A 16,111-nucleotide genomic window follows, 5' to 3' on the forward strand; every position below is an offset into this window, starting at 1 on the left:
AATTAAAGTTCAAAGTGATTGAAGTTCATTTTGATAACATTATATAACATAATACATTGATAATTTGGTGATGAGAATAATGTTTTTATTTAGGAAAAATAGGAGTTGTTGTGTCCCTAAAATGATTATCCATCCTGCCGTATTCAGAAATTTGCCCCGTTAACAAAAGGCTATCTTCTTGACTAACATCAGGACAACAGTTTCTTATTTTTTGGTGGTGGAAAATTAAACTGCTGAAATTAGTGTTGACCTTCTTACAAATTTTCTTGCTACAAAGTAGCTTACTTGCTCTGTCCAAGCTGTCCAATATTTTCACAATATGCAGGTATAGCCTAGCTACTAAATGCTGAGTCTAGATAGTGACCCAGAGAAGTTTTTGTGAGTAAAAATGTTAAGTGAAGGTGAAAATGTCATTGTCCAAAAACATTTTGTAGATGCACCTCTATGTGCAAAGCACATCATCTAGATTATTTAAATAATTCAATCATACAATGAAATATCTATCTAGAAAATCTAAGGTATTTCATCCCTAAGTGAGGGTGAATAACATGCAATAAAAATTGCATCAGAATATCAACATGTGTGAACTGTATGCAATATTGTATAAATTATTATTTATATTGTAATCACTTACAAGTTGATGCAAATATATAACCCTCTTTTAGAAAGGGACTAGTATATCTTTCAAAAAATATCATTTTCATCTTGCCTATACTGTTCAATTGAGTTACTTATTTCTACAAGTGAGTGTTTGTTATTTATCATAATATAAAATAATAGAAAATTAAGATACAAATGTATGGCAATTAAGGGCTAAAGTGTACTCTCTGGTGATATTGACCCATGAATGAACCTACTATTACGTATGAAATTGAAGTTTTAAAGGGTGCATGAATGGATGACAGCTTTAACAAAATAAACTTAGGCCAGTAGTAGCCTATTTTGACGGCTTTAATTTTCTAGACCACTGGCTTTCATGGAGGAAAAAGTAGGCTATGATAAATCTGTCCATAGCCTTCTCTTGGCTATTTAACATTTCTACTGTCGCTAATCGTTTGTTTTTAACAGACTATTGAGTTGAACTGAAATTCGAATTCACCACCTTAAAATAGCCTTGGCCTACTCTCTTTTTGAGATAGAGCAGGTTGCCTTGTCTGTTTTGTTTTGAGTGTGCATTCGCCCCCTGCAGGTTAGTAGGCTATATGAACCGGTCATTTGCTGTTAAAGTAGGCTATATTTCTTTAATTTAGTCATTATTGTCAATAAGCTAGCCTACATAGAGGTAGAAACTCTTTAACAGCTCCAAGTGTTAGCCTACCTTTTTCCACCAGCGCAGCGCACGAAGGTTCCCGGGGGCGTGGTGATTTTTTGAGTTAAATTCCCACAACTTTGGACCAGAACAGTGCGAGTGTGGAGTAAAAAAGGACGAGGAGAAAAAGCAACCCAAACTGATAAAATGCTGTCGCACGCTTCCTGTCGACCGCTATTTATCATATCTCCAAATAGCAACGTTATGTTGTGTTATGGTCAGAATACAGTGACCTCAGCTTGATCAAGTGCAGCCCCAGAGCGCAGATAAGAAGAGCAATATAATAGAGTCCAATGAAGACAGTGTACTGTAATTATTTGTGCCCTGTCAAGTAGAGGCCTTTGGACCTTTGGTGATTCAAATCTGGGAGCTGTGCGTACAACGGGGAAACTAAGCCTTGCCAGCCAGAGACAAATATCGGGCCGCTCCCGCGACACAGCTGAAATTGCATCAGTTTGTCATGCACATGGCTGCCAGCGCTCCTAGTCCACACACGGTGCCTCAGCAGCAGCCCCCATACCAAAAAAATATATGTGTATCAGTTATAGCCCACAGGGTAGGCCTTATAACACTTAAATGTGTAGCCTACACCGTAAGTTGATAACTTTATTTTGTTGTAAGAACAATATAAAAATGTAAGCTATAGGCTTGTCCATGGACATTAGGCTACAATCGTAGGCTATTTGCCATACTTTCTTCCCACAATCAATATAATTCACATTTATGTTAGTGCAGCCAAACCTTTGTTTAAATCACAACCCATTTCAACTCTAATGAACATTTCAGACTTCCATCTTATACAGTCCATTTGTCTGTGCTTTACTAGATATGTATATGTATATTATGTAATTCACATGTCTTAAACAGAGCTCCAGGCATCAATTAAAGTTAATCTGAGAATGTGTTAACCTCAGTTGGGGCCCACTTGCTTTTGCCTCTCTCTCAACATGACAGGATTTGTGCTTAATCTATGTTCCAATACTAAATAGGCCTAACCAGAGCTCTGTCAGCTCCTCGTGTGTACAGAATTGTTTTCAAATAAGTAATTTGAGTAACTTGTACTAAATGTTTATTTTCTTTTGCGGCGTACTTTTAAAAATGATTTGTAAAATTTAATTGACAGTGAATGTGCCAAGTACTTTACAAACATTGAAAAGAAACTGGCTCCTGTGAAGTCCTGCAGGCTTTTGTCTGATGGACGAGGGATGTAAAGTGGAGTGGAAAGAGCCGGAACATGGAGACCATTCTGATTGGGCCAAATTCCAAGTTTGTCTGGGTGTCTACATGTGCAGTGTTAAAAGATAAGGACACACTCGGCAGCCGGCTCAGAATTGTATTAATTTATTTTTCTTATCTAGCGATGGTGTGGCCACCCCACCACCAGATGATCCCATGACTGCTCATTTTGTGGCCCTCCAGAGAAATGATTTAGGACACCGGCACCTTTTATTTATGTGTTTTAGCTCTTAATTTCCGCACAAAACAACAGGTCTTCGGAGCTGTGTGCGTGTGTGTGGTGCCTTTTATGTCAAGGTCATTCTGAAATGTGGAGAAATGAGATCTGATAAGTCATGTGGCGTTCATGTGAGCAAATGTTGGTGTTCTGGTTAAATGCAGAAAGCCTGATAATATCCCTATAGATGTGTGTTCATGTCCACCCACAGTGCTCTTACAAATGAGTAGGTCATCCCCACAAGTCCCTTTAGTGCCCTTGGCTGGGCTTCATTTCCCAACAGAGAAGCATTTAGCAAGTCAACATCTTATGCTGTTTGCAAATGGTCTCTACCTACACTTTTGCACCTCTCCAGCATATTTCTAACCCAGTATATGTCAACTTAATATACTTAAAAGTCGGGTTATCTGTGAGTGATGTAAGTGATTTAAACAAGTATTCTGAGTGTTTAATGAGGCCGAGGTCCTTAAAAAAACATTGATTTACACTGAATGACTTTCTGTCTATGTTGTAATGATTAAGCGCAGGTCTCAACCTTTGCTTTGAATTTGTTTTCTCTAGGGTCCAGCGCTGCAGGTCTCAGCAGCACTCATATTTGACTTCCCACATGAAGATTAGTTAGGATCGTCACGCTCACATCTGTGCTTAGTCACAAATGACCCGAAGAATAACAGTGCTTGTTAGACAGCGATGCTCCTTCAGTCCACAATGTAACATTCAAAGGCCTAAACTGTTCACAGGGTTTTATTCTGTATTCATGACACGGCCCACTGAGGCCAGACTGGATATATTGTCTGAAATATTCTTTTTTTCCTCACAACAAGTATTTCCCTATATTCCTGATTTTATTTGACAGGAAATGTTCCTCCTCCTCTTTTGAAGGCTGAGTAAATTTAAGCGGTGGCTGCAGAATTGAACTGGGGTCATTTGCATACATAAATTTATTGGCTATCTGACAGCTACCGATACTGGCCAGCTCCACAGGAGACAAAGCTGACAGCAAGCAGAGCATTATCATTTGTGATGGGCCTTCTGTGGACTCCACCCTTCCCTCCATCTCTCTCTCCTTCTCCCTCTCCATCTCCCTCAGCCTTTGCAGTCTGTTCATATAATGCTTAAACTGTTTAACCTGTATTTCAACACATTTGGAGAGAAATAACAGTTTTGTCATTACTGAAATAGAAATGCTCTTGCTCTGTTTGCCACCTTGATTTATTTATCTTACTTAGACTCCACTTTCTGCAGTGTAAGGTGTACTACTATAGCCTACCACCACCACCACTACTACTACTACTACTACTACTACTAATAATAATAATAATAATAATAATAATAATAATAATAATACAAATAATAATGTTTATTTATACAACACCTTTCAGCAACACAAGGTTTCTAAATAACAGCAGTCTGAATTGAGCTTTTAGTAATTTGAGAAGGTTGATAGGTACTATTTTGCTCCACTCTGATGTTTCTGTAAGACAAACCTATCTTAGCATCTCTCTTTGATGAATGCTCCACTTCACTTCAAGAAAAAAAGTATCATATGAACCCACTTAAAGATATTTGGTTTGTCTTGACACAAAAGTCCTTTAAGGTTCCTCGTACAACCATCTGAAGGGTTCACGTTAGAGGAAAGCTTAAATATTCCAAGAGGTACCTTTTGAAAGGCTGAACGTTCTCAAGATTTGTGACCTTTCAAACTTTTTATGACCATTTTTAAGCGAGAACAACCACTTTCAGTCCCAAAGAGCTCTATCTGCCAACAAACGCTTCTTTAAGGCTCCAAAAGAACCTATGATGAACTTTTTTTGTAAAAGCTCAGCTGCTCTGCAACCTGGTGGCGTGCTGCTTATTTTCTCCACTCTCGGAGGAAAAAGGTCAGAATTGCAATGGGAATTAATTTAATTGTGAGAGGGGGCAGCTGGCAGTGTCAAATGACCTGGGCTGGACTTCTTCCCATTCCATTAGCTGGCTGTTCTCCAGTCGTTCAGTCAGTAAATGTGGCTTGACACCCTCAGCATTTAGTATGCAAGAGATTATGAATGGCCACTGTTAGCAGTTAATAGGCCTTATACACGAGGCACCCGCTCCCATCAGCTCCCTTACAAACCAATCAGCAGGCTCTTTAAAATGATATAAACACAAGTGGCATGATGTAATGAAGTTGTGTTCCTTAAAGCAGTGTGATGTAGCGATGGGAAGAGCAACGATTTCCCAGCCAAACGGAGCCCTCTCAGACATAACCTCATCTGCGTCATTGAATAGTTTGAAGCTGATCAATAAGCAGTTTTCTGTGGCCTTTCGCTGGTGTCAGTTGTCATTGAGGAATGCAAATGCATGTCAGAAACTAGCTTGACAGTTTTCCCTTTGTGACTTTTGAGAAGGGGAGGGAGGCGGGCTCAGGGAAAGTGATCCCTCATGGAGAGGATGGCACAGGACTCAAGCAGGGCAGAGGCAGAAAGTTGCTGATGTGGTGGAGGAAGCAGGTGGCATGTGTTTCGGGTGGCCGTAGATTTATACTTTTGAGAGCTTGATCTCTATCCAGAATTTGCTGATAAATTAAAAACGTTCAGACATACAGCACAGCAGCTGACGAAACGTGATATAACGCAAGAGAAAACAGTATGTTTGTCAATGCAAGAGCAGTACAAAATGAACACCAGAAACTAAATTAGATAGTGAAAAATACTAATCCTATAAAAGCATAAAGGTGAAATAAATACATAAATCAATAAATAAATAAATAAACAACTTAACAAAATATTGACATACATGCGAAACCTACTCTTCCATTCTCTTAAGATCAAAGATGTTATCATGTGTGAGAATCTGCTGGGTAAAAATCTACTGCAACACATACACTGCTTGCTTGGTGGCACCATCAGATGATGTGACAGCAATTTATGTCTGTGTGCATATACATGGCAAATATATTAAAACAATCATGAGATCCTTAGTCCTTCATTCTCATTTTACATGGTCTCTTAACACATAATGGGTCATAATTAACGGAACTCTTTTTTCAAATGATCATTCGGATCCACTCAAAGGCAAGTTGGCCAATGATCAGATCTGACCAGGGATGCTGACAGTGATGATTGCGGATATTTAGAGAAAGGATCTTTACCTCGGATCCATTCTTTTTCTCCTTTTTACTGTTACAGTAGGAAAGCACTATTGGTTCCTCATTACTGGCTGACTGCACAGGCGCTGCTGTTCAATATTTCATTGTTGCAAACGGAGAGCTTCTTTATTCTCGCTAATTCCCCTCAAGTCAATTGCCAATCATCTGCCAAAGGGGGAAAAAAGGTTGTTGTTTTTTTTTTTTTTTTTGGGGGGGGTGAGTTAACTTTATAAGCATGTCTGCTCAAGGCTCATCAAGTGAAGTTTAATTGTCACAGTTGAAGCAGATGGTGACATTAACATGCCCACCTTATGATCTCAGCGAGGCCTGAGCCATGTGGTGCTGTCCTCTCCTCCGGCTCTTTGAAGTCCACACGGGGAGGTCAGTCCAAGCCTTGTGAGGGTTAGCGGCGAGCAGGATTCACCCTGACAGGCCCAGAGGAATGTTGTTGACTCCTTCTTGTGTTCTCCTGCCACACAGGAGTCCTTTTGTTGCTTATTAAGATTTCACAGATACAAACGGTAGTCCAGTAATTGCTTTCTGGAATCTGCCTTTAATAATTACACATAGAAAAGCTGCAGTGAACATTAGAACGGCAGAGACTAATGGAAAACTAGATTTTTTCACTGAATTAGAGAGCACGACGATCCATATATTGACAATACATCAAGATGAAAGAGATCAGGAAAAGTGTTTCAGACTGTCGGGGAACGATAGGCAAACTGCGCCCTGATGCAGGCTGGCATCCTGCACAGAAGAGTGTGAGGATGGCCAGGGAGAGAGAATCTCTCAGCACATCAGAGGGAGCAGACTAACACCCCTCGCGCGAAAGTCTTCAAAGGGGCCCCTGTTCTCTCTCTCTCTCTCTCTCTCTCTCTCTCTCTCTGCTTTCTCTCCCACTTTCTCTTCCACTTTCTCTCTGCTTTAGATCACACTGTGTGGATGGGAGAGGGCAGACTTAACCCCTGACAGGGAGCAGCTGAGGGGCTGGAGTGAAATGGCCCTGTGATTGCATGAGTGCATCTGTGTATCCTACTTTTTCCACTGTGACGTCTAGATAATTGTGTTGAGCCATAGTCCGAGTTGTGGAGCTCAATGTAGCCCCCTTAAGGTTGTGTCTTTCATGTGTGTTGTTTTGTAGATTTGCTCTGAACATCAAACACTGGTAAGCAAAAGGCAGAAATGAGCACATCTGGATTACTTGTCTTCAGGACGGTCAGTGGTCAATATACATCTGACCTTCAGATATTAAAAATAAAGATTTTTCTGTTGCACTGAGCCTGTTGAAAACCTCAAGGAACATTATACTAAATGTAAACATAAGCAATGCTTGAACATATATACATATATTTTGCATGCGTACAGGACCCATAACTCCGAGAAGAGAAATGGACACAGTTACACAGTATTACACATCCAGCAGCTTGTCAGCTGGTGATGTCTTCAAGAGCTGCACATCTCTGTTGAGGCCCTGTGTGCTCATCTGTTGACTCAAAGGTACAAATTACACGATTATGATGTATCATGTATTAGAGAAAGTCTCTTTGTTCACAGGGAAAATCAATACCAGAGCTCTGGGAGAGCCCACTTCTCCCTTTTAAATTTCCAGACAGGATAGGCTGGGAAATGCTGATTCCACACTCGGAATGACAGTGATTCATTTAGAGGGGGCTGTCTAGGTCCGGCTGCTAACTTATACCTAAGGGTCCAGCATGGACGTGTCATCCGCAACTTCAGAAAAGGTTAGGGGGTAGTGTGTGTGTGTGTGTGTGTGTGTGTGTGTGTGTGTGTGTGTGTGTGTGTGTGTGTGTGTGTCAAAGTATGAGTTTGTTTTAGTTCTGTGTTTTTCAAAGAAATTAAGTATTGTGTGTTTGTCAATGTCTATGTAGTCAAATGTCTGTGTCTGTGTCTGCGTGTGTATGGCGTTATGGCTTGATTTATGTTTCTGGGCCATTAATTAACATTTAACATTTAACAATGAACATTTTTCATCTCCTTTGTGGCCTAAAGGGCAGTAGATTGGACCATGATCACAGTGGCTGGTCAGTAGCATTTAATATACACATTTCAGTGTAGTAGCTGTGGAATCTCTATATAAGGTATGACAAATATATTCCTGTCATTGGCTCCAAGGTGGTGGGACAAAATCTATATGGTGATATATTGCAATATTTCTGTGTGCAATACGTTATCAACACAGTAAGAGCAAATCTTGATAAATTATCAGACTTAATAAAATGTTTTATATGCCTGACCATTTTGGCACTCCAGAACATCCTCCCTATGCCAGATCATGGATATTCTACATCAGAATGATGAAATGTGCACAATAGTCCACAGTCCATACATAGTATTGTATTGTGACTTATCGTGTGATTATAAATTTTACACCACGGTATCACTGATTTGTTGTAAAATCACAGTACAAACACATATTTGTTTCACTGCTCAAAGCAAAAGACAAAGGGTTGGGTGATTTTGACGAATATCAATTTATTATGAAAACACTGACTCATGAAAATGTTGAAGAATAAAGCTGTTTATTTGACCAAATTGTTAATAAAATTTGCATCCATCTGACCACAGAGTGGTGAAAAACACTTTTTTACAGAGGCTTGCTCCCTGTTAATGTGTTTATAGCTTAGATACATTATGTGATCAATGTTTCTTCTTCACTCATTCATTTGCTTTTCCTCTCTTTTTATCCCTCTTTTTTCTTCTTCACTTCTTTCCTTCATTTTCTCCCTTTGAACCTCCCCCTCCCCCTCCTCACCCAACCACCTTTTGTCACCTTTGACCCCACAGCTGCCGTGACACTTGGGTTGCATGTCCTTAGGTTGTAATTAGGTTGGCCAATGGACCCAAAGATGACCTAGGTCCCTCGATGGCCTGGCCCCAATAGGCCGTCAGGGGTACTTGGTGTTTTCTGGTGTTTGATTATCCTTGGTTCCTCCATTAATTGGCCTCCACAGATGGAGGAAAATAGGTGTCAGCGGAAAAGACAATTTTCCTTTTCCTTTGCTTCATCTTTCTTTGTTACTTACAGGGTTCAATGTCTTCACTTGTTCCTGATTAAATAATAACGTAGTCCTGATTAAATAATAACAGTATGAATTAAACTCCAGAAATAAACTGGTCTGAATACAACATACATCAGCTTCATGGTTAGCTGAAAGGTACCCAGCACATCCAGAAAAAACAAGTTGTACCACCAGTTCTATAACAGTAAGAAGCACTTCAGCTCCAACCACTGTGGTAGATAGCTTCATCCTCCTTCTCCTTTCCTCCTCCACTCATTCTCTCACCAGTGCATTTTGCTAAGGAACGGGGGGAGGAAGTGGTCCTTCTGCTGTATCTGTGGTGTCTTACACCTGATGCAGGAGATGATGATGGTTCTGTGATCTACAGGAGTGAGTTTCACCACAGAGAGGCAATGGGGAGCCGGACTCAGTCAAAGCCATTGCAGGCTCTCTCTCTCTCTGCCTGTGAGCCTGGCTTTGAGGGCTTGTTCCACTGGAGAGGGCGGCGGGGGTGATGGGGGGGTGATGGGGGTGGGGGGTGGGGGAGGGAGCATGGAGCAGGAGAGGTCGTTCATCATGAACTGAGAGGTCATCCTCCGAGTATTTATCTTGTAAGCAGCAGGGCCCTACTGGAGAATCGGCCTTGTCTCCAGTTTGTCTTCATTCCCACTCCAGCCATTCTTAATGACTGTCAACAGGACCCCACTACTTGTCCAAAATACCCGGGGCATAGTCAAAGTGGAAAATAGTGGAATGAATAAGTATTTTCATATTTTATACAGTCCCAGTTGTTGACACAGAAATTATTTTCTTACGAGCAGCTTCAGAGGGAAGCAGGTGTTTATGTTTTCTATTCACACACCACACTACTGGAAATGACCTGAAGTGATGTTGGGGAAATATCCACTACATCAACACTTCATGTGACCTATAGAGTAAAGAATATTCGCCTATTTATTCACACAGATCTGAATGTTTCTAACTCAGCATGGTCTTGTCCTGTGCAAAATCTTCAGCAATAACTCAGAAATTCTAAGCAGTACATGAAATCAACAGATATTCATTTCATATAGGCCTACAATTTGCCATGTGCCATCAGCTACTGCTGCATGTATTTTCCTCAGTATCATTTGTTTCACATTTTCACACCATATCGCACAAAGTGAAGTAAAATGTCTGCATGGTTCAATTCCTAGAGGTTTTCATTTTTTGTCTTTTTTCCCGTCTAAACTGGAATAAAGGATGTCAGTTATTGATTGCATTTGGACTGCTTTAAACTTATGGAATGGATGTGTGTTGTTGGCATAATTAGGGTAATATTACATTTGGGCAACAGGCCAAGCCTGATCACGGAATAGAACATATGTAATCATTTGTTAACCACAACCTCTCCACTGCTCTTAATCCAAACCAAAAGCCGAGGAATGAACTTGAGTATTTAGAAAACAATCAGGTAGCGTTATACAGTATGTCTGATTTTACTTGAAAGTTTCTGCATGAACTAAAGTGGTTTCATTTGGACACATTGGTTTCACTGGTATTTTACCGCAATATGCCAATTAAATCTTTTGTAAATGTAAAGCTATTTTCTAAATGGCACAACCATAGTGTGATGTGAAGATCTCAATGCTTTTATGAATAAATTATTCATGTTTGAAAAGATTTTTAGCTTGAGGCAAAATTGTTTTTTTATTGATTCAAATGTTTGTTTTTTTTACTTTGAATCAGTAACATCAATTGAATTACAAATATGTTCTAATACTTTGAGAGTTACAGTATTAGGAATGTAAAAGTATGTAATGTAAAGTAAAAGTATGTAATGTAAAGAAGCATAATGGGTCCTCAAGGTGCTCAAGTGGGCTCAGGTGTGTGGCTATGCTACTGCACCTCAAAAGACTGCAGTTTTTCTTCTTCATTAGACGGCTGGAACGAGTGGTAAATAATATTAATGGCCAGTATAGTCATTACTTACCACCGTTTGCTTGGGCACAAGTGATTTTATCGATCAGTGGGGGGAGGTAGGGATGAGGCCAGGAGCAGAAGATTATTCTGGGTCTGATATTATCGCTAGCTTAAATAAGTTGATTAGCACACACACTATCTTTAAATAGATCTAGATGATGATGTTGATTGGGTGGAGCACTGAACCATCCATCTTTTTGATCTGCTAATAACTGAAATCCATCATTGCTTCCACCACTGCCTGGGCCTCTCTTTCTCTCTCTCTCTCTGGAGTCCACAGGTTTAAGGGAGCATGCTGGTGAATATAGGACAGCAGCACACAGAGCTCTGGTATCCATCAGCAGCCTCTGAATTTGGAGGTACCACTATGATGCTAAGGAACATACAGTAAGCAGTCTTGAAGATTTAATTTATTATCTGAAGTTTACATGATATTTATTTGTAGTATTAACATTTCTTAGTGTCGGGTGGTGTCATAATGTTATTTTTTCTATGAAGGACCACAAAACTCAAGCACTTATTTACTTGTTTCCTTGTAACACACGGAACATTAGCAGTGGCACCCACCAGTATACAGGAAATGAGGAACTACCTCCCTTGGTAGTATGAATACTACACATAGCCTGCGTCTTTAGTTCAGTTGGGCTTTGTAAATATATACAATACCTATAAAAAATAACAGTGTTGCGTTGGTCAACAGTTATTTTATACCGCATCAATATCATTCACCTTTGTATGACATGGAGAGATTCTTTATTTCATTGATGTTTGGTTCTGAAGTGCATCTCGACTCCTCACAGTTCATTTTGGATGATTCTGCATGTGCCATGTGCCCGGTCTTAGCGGCTACTAGAGATCTGATAAACATTACATGTATGAACATGCACTGCTCTGCTTGTTAACAAATCCAACCACATGTAGTGTGTTCAGGGGGAAGGGTGCAAGCCATGAGTGGCATTTACGATAGTTGTGTAAAAAACAAATATTCTGCATTACCCCACGAAACTGCACTGGATACCTTTGAGAAGTTCTGAATGGGAGCTGTCCACATGAACAGTGCTGAAATACCCCCTAATTTGGTAACATCAGGTGACGTCATGTCACAGCTGCCATTTGAACTTTGGACCTTCAGGCTAAGATGCAAAAAGAATTACTTTGATACTGTATCTGCATTTAACTGGATAAACCCTGGTATGCTTATGACACACAAATAACGCTAATTATTCAAAATGTGATTACAACACCATTTTACTGTGATAGCCTATTTGTTTTCATAGCCTATTTGTAACAATGGATTATGAACATATTAGGCTTCAGCTACTCAAGATTTCTGATGTAGCCTAATGCCTGCTCTTTGCCACTTGTGAGTGTCCCATAGTGTGAATGCTGCCTGCAAGAGTGTTTTGGGGCATTTCAAGATAAAAAAGAAACTGGGCCCTGTTTACTTATCACACACAAGGGCACACTATAGTTGGGCCGACTGACACATTGCTTTTGCATTGTTTGTACCATTATTTCACAAATTATACAATCAATGCATATGGTATTTTTACAGATGTTTCAGGAAACATAAGCTTCATATAATAGTCTGTGCAAATTATGTAAGAGGTCTTGCAGGAAATAAAAAATATACACAAAACTCTAGTGTTGAGCTCGGATTTGTTTTTTATTCATGCCAAATGTATTTTAAACTTGTTTATGCCTCCACCTTTTCTATTGTTTCACATTAAATCAGTCAACTCTAGTAGATGCATAGGACCATGTATGTAATGATGTGAGATGTTGATTCATAATACAATTCTATTGTAGTGACAAAGAAACTTGCCCGAAAACTGTGGGACAGCTGTCCAAGTGGTTGCATCAGGTTTTATTAGTGCTATTATAAGTGGCTTTGTGTGTGTGTGTTTGTGTGTTTGTGTGTGTTTGTTTTGTGTGTGTGTGTGTGTGTGTGTGTGTGTGTGTGTGTGTGTGTGTGTGTGTGTGTGTGTGTGTGTGTGTGTGTGTGTGTGTGTGTGTGTGTGTGTGTGTGCAAGCATGCATGCACGCACGTTCGCTCTTGGCGATGTGTGTGCGTGCATGTGTTTGTGTGTGTGTGTGTGTGTGTGTGTGTGTGTGTGTGTGTGTTAATGTGTGTGTGTGTGTGTGTGTACTGAGAGGAGGAGGTTACAAACTGTCCTCTTAGGCGAAGGGAAAAGGTGTTTTGCTGCTTACCCAGCTGTGGAAATTGCATCCAGTCTAATTTGATTAAGCACCCTGGTAGGCAGCTAGTTCTTTGTAATCAATGTATTTTCGCTCCTTTTGCTGTTTTACCCTGAATTGCTTGTGAATTAAGATAATGTCCTGAATCTACTGGGCTTGCATAATATTTTACTATCTATGTGCATCTGCTTATGTCTGTTTTACTTAGCACCTTTGCCCTTCTCATTCTTTCATCTTTCTTTCTTTCTTTCTTTCTTTCTTTCTTTCTTTCTTTCTTTCTTTCTTTTCCCCCCTGGCTGTCCTTCTGCCCCTGAAGGAAGGGGCCCTGGGTGACGGCTCTGTGGGGGGTTGACGTGTGAAGGGTGTGGAGAGCGTGGTCAGGCCTGCTGGACCCTCTCCCTGTGCTGAGGCTAATTACCCCAAAGCTCACCGCAGGTCCAGGGCCTTGCTGACGGGCCAGCAGCCTCCGCCGCACACAGAAAGCAATAGGAAAAGATTAATTGTGTGCTGTGTTTTCACTCCCGCGGGAGCCTGGTCACTTAATAAAGAAAAATAATTCCTTCTTTCTCTTGATTTGGTTTCTTTGCTGAGATGTGTGAGGACACACGCTGAGGAGAGGGGGGGGCAGTGAGGGAGGAGAGAAACTTTCATTCTCATTAACAGTTCAGGGTCATTACCTTCACCCTAAGCGTGAGTGCGTCAGGTAGCCTACAAGCACTCGTCTGTAAAAGGAAATTGATGAGGTCGAGGTGCATTGTTTGGCCGCAAGTTGCATCATCATTTGTGGTGCCCGGCGCTTTTAAATCCTCATTACACTGTCGAAATTAAAGCGCCCATCCAATTGTTCTTCATTTGTGAGGCAAGCATAATAGTTGGCAAGTTGAATGGGTGGGTGGGGGGGTGAGGTGAGGGCTGCAATTAGCGAGCTCTTGTTAATTGAGCATCACAGCTAGTGCTGAGTGAACACATCACGGGCAGCAGCGCATTATAACGGCAGGCAGTCAGCACGCTGCTGGACGAGCAGGTCAATATCAGGCACACCTAAATGCAAATGGCACCACAAGTTGTCACATCAGCGACCTTTGGAGGAGAACAACAGTATAGACCTCCAGCACATAGACCTTTGTAACCTATGCAACCTAGAATGAAATAACAATAAAAAGTAATCATTTATTAAGTGGATAGTTTTGTTTTGCTGCTATTAAAACATGAAAATGTTTCTTACTATGAGACATGGGAACATGGATAACTATAATTATCAGTGAAGTAAATCAATAATGTCTACTAAAATCCAACCTACTAAAAACATTGTGCTTTAGAGAGAAATCCAGTCAGGTTGTTTGCGCTGCGTTACTTTGCATTTCTTCTCTGTGTTTTGTGAAGATAGATTTGTGTGTGTGTGTGGTCATTGACAGCATTGTGTTCCACACCTTAGGTGCTTCAGTTTATCACCAGAAAGTTGTTATTTTTTCTGTGGCTGTACAGGGACATTGAGCGGCCACTGATAAATGCTGTCTCACCCCGTTGATGTAATTCATTTGTCAAGCTCATGAAAACGGTTCATCAGTGGAGGCTACTATGGCGCTGCTCTTGTGCTTCCTCTTAGCCTCTCTGTTCTCCCTCCTCGGCTTCCCTTTTTCCTGCTCTCCGCAGTTTCCACCTTCCCATTCTTCATCTCTCCTTTCTACTCTTTCTCCCTTTCTCCCCTCTGCTTTAAAACTCTCCCTCTCTCTCTCTCTCTCTCTCTCTCTCTCTCTCCCTCTCTCCCTCTCTCCGCTCTCGTTCTCACTCCACAGTAATTGTAACTCCCATGGCTCTCTCATCAGAGGGTGTTCAGCTGCTGCTTTAGGTCACAGTGGGCCCAACTACAGCTTGGCCAGATGAATGGGCTGTGGCTGTGCCTAGATAATACATCTCTCTCCCCGCTACACAAACAGAAAAACACAAAATCAAAAGACGTAAAAAAAACAATGAAAACAAAACAAAAGCGCAAAACACAAATGATCTGGGCTCCCGCTCATAATTTATACAGAGTCTTTCATGTGTGGAGCTGAGTGACCATGAGAGTGGGAGAGGGAAAAAAAGAAATCAATGGAAATTCATATTTCATCAGCCCATAATTGCTTTTGAAAGTGTGTGGTAGTCATTTGTTTTAGGGCTGCACTCAGTGGTAGGCCACTGACAGTGCCATAGATTTGAAAGCGAGGTCTTATTTCTTTTTCGAGGCCTCTCTATCTCTCCCTCCTTCTGTCTCTCTCTCCCTCTCTCTCTCCCAGGGCTGCTTTTCTCGTCTTTCATCTTCCCTTTACTGCTACAGCTGTTGAAAATAAGGGGTTTGTTGTCAAGAAAATTGCGCTCCTTTTTTTCTGACAACATTCTATCATCTGTGAAGTTATCGATTTGCCAGTGTTTTAACCATCAAACTGGATCTATTTGAGTGACTCTGGTTTTTAAACAATTTCTTTTGACAAGCGAGGTGTCACAGCAATTGCCTGCTTTTAAAGACAGTATTTCAATTTGTTAGACAATGCTTCAAACCGTAGATGCCCCCCTCAGTCTTTAAAGAGGATTCGGATGGTCTGTGGACCCCCCAGTGGAGAGAGTTGTCATGTCCGAGAGGCGGGCGGCGGGCGGGCGGGCGTGGGGAAAGGAACGAGCAGCCTTGCTGCTTTTATAGATTGCTGTTAGGTCAACAAAACTTTGGCAGCATTGATTAACTTGACAGTGAATGCTCTCGTACATTTATCACTAATGGCTGTGCAGTAGGAAAATCTAATAAGAGGCAAACAATCCCCCCTGGAGCTGTAACAGGTTCAGCATGACCAGTGGAGCGTGGGGCTGGGGAGAGCGCCGTCTCCCCTGACGACCGAGCCACGTGGGTCAGACAGCCGCCATCACCGCCATGATGCCCCCAAACACAAGACATCATGGCGCTGCATCATTCCCTTCTTCATCTCCTCCCTCCCTTTCTCTCTCTCTCTCACGCATGCAGACCCTCTCTCTTTCAACCCCTGCTACTTACCTCCCTTGTTCTTTCTTCT

This window comes from Alosa alosa, chromosome 5 (assembly GCF_017589495.1).
Source record: "Alosa alosa isolate M-15738 ecotype Scorff River chromosome 5, AALO_Geno_1.1, whole genome shotgun sequence".
NCBI lineage: Eukaryota > Metazoa > Chordata > Actinopteri > Clupeiformes > Clupeidae > Alosa > Alosa alosa.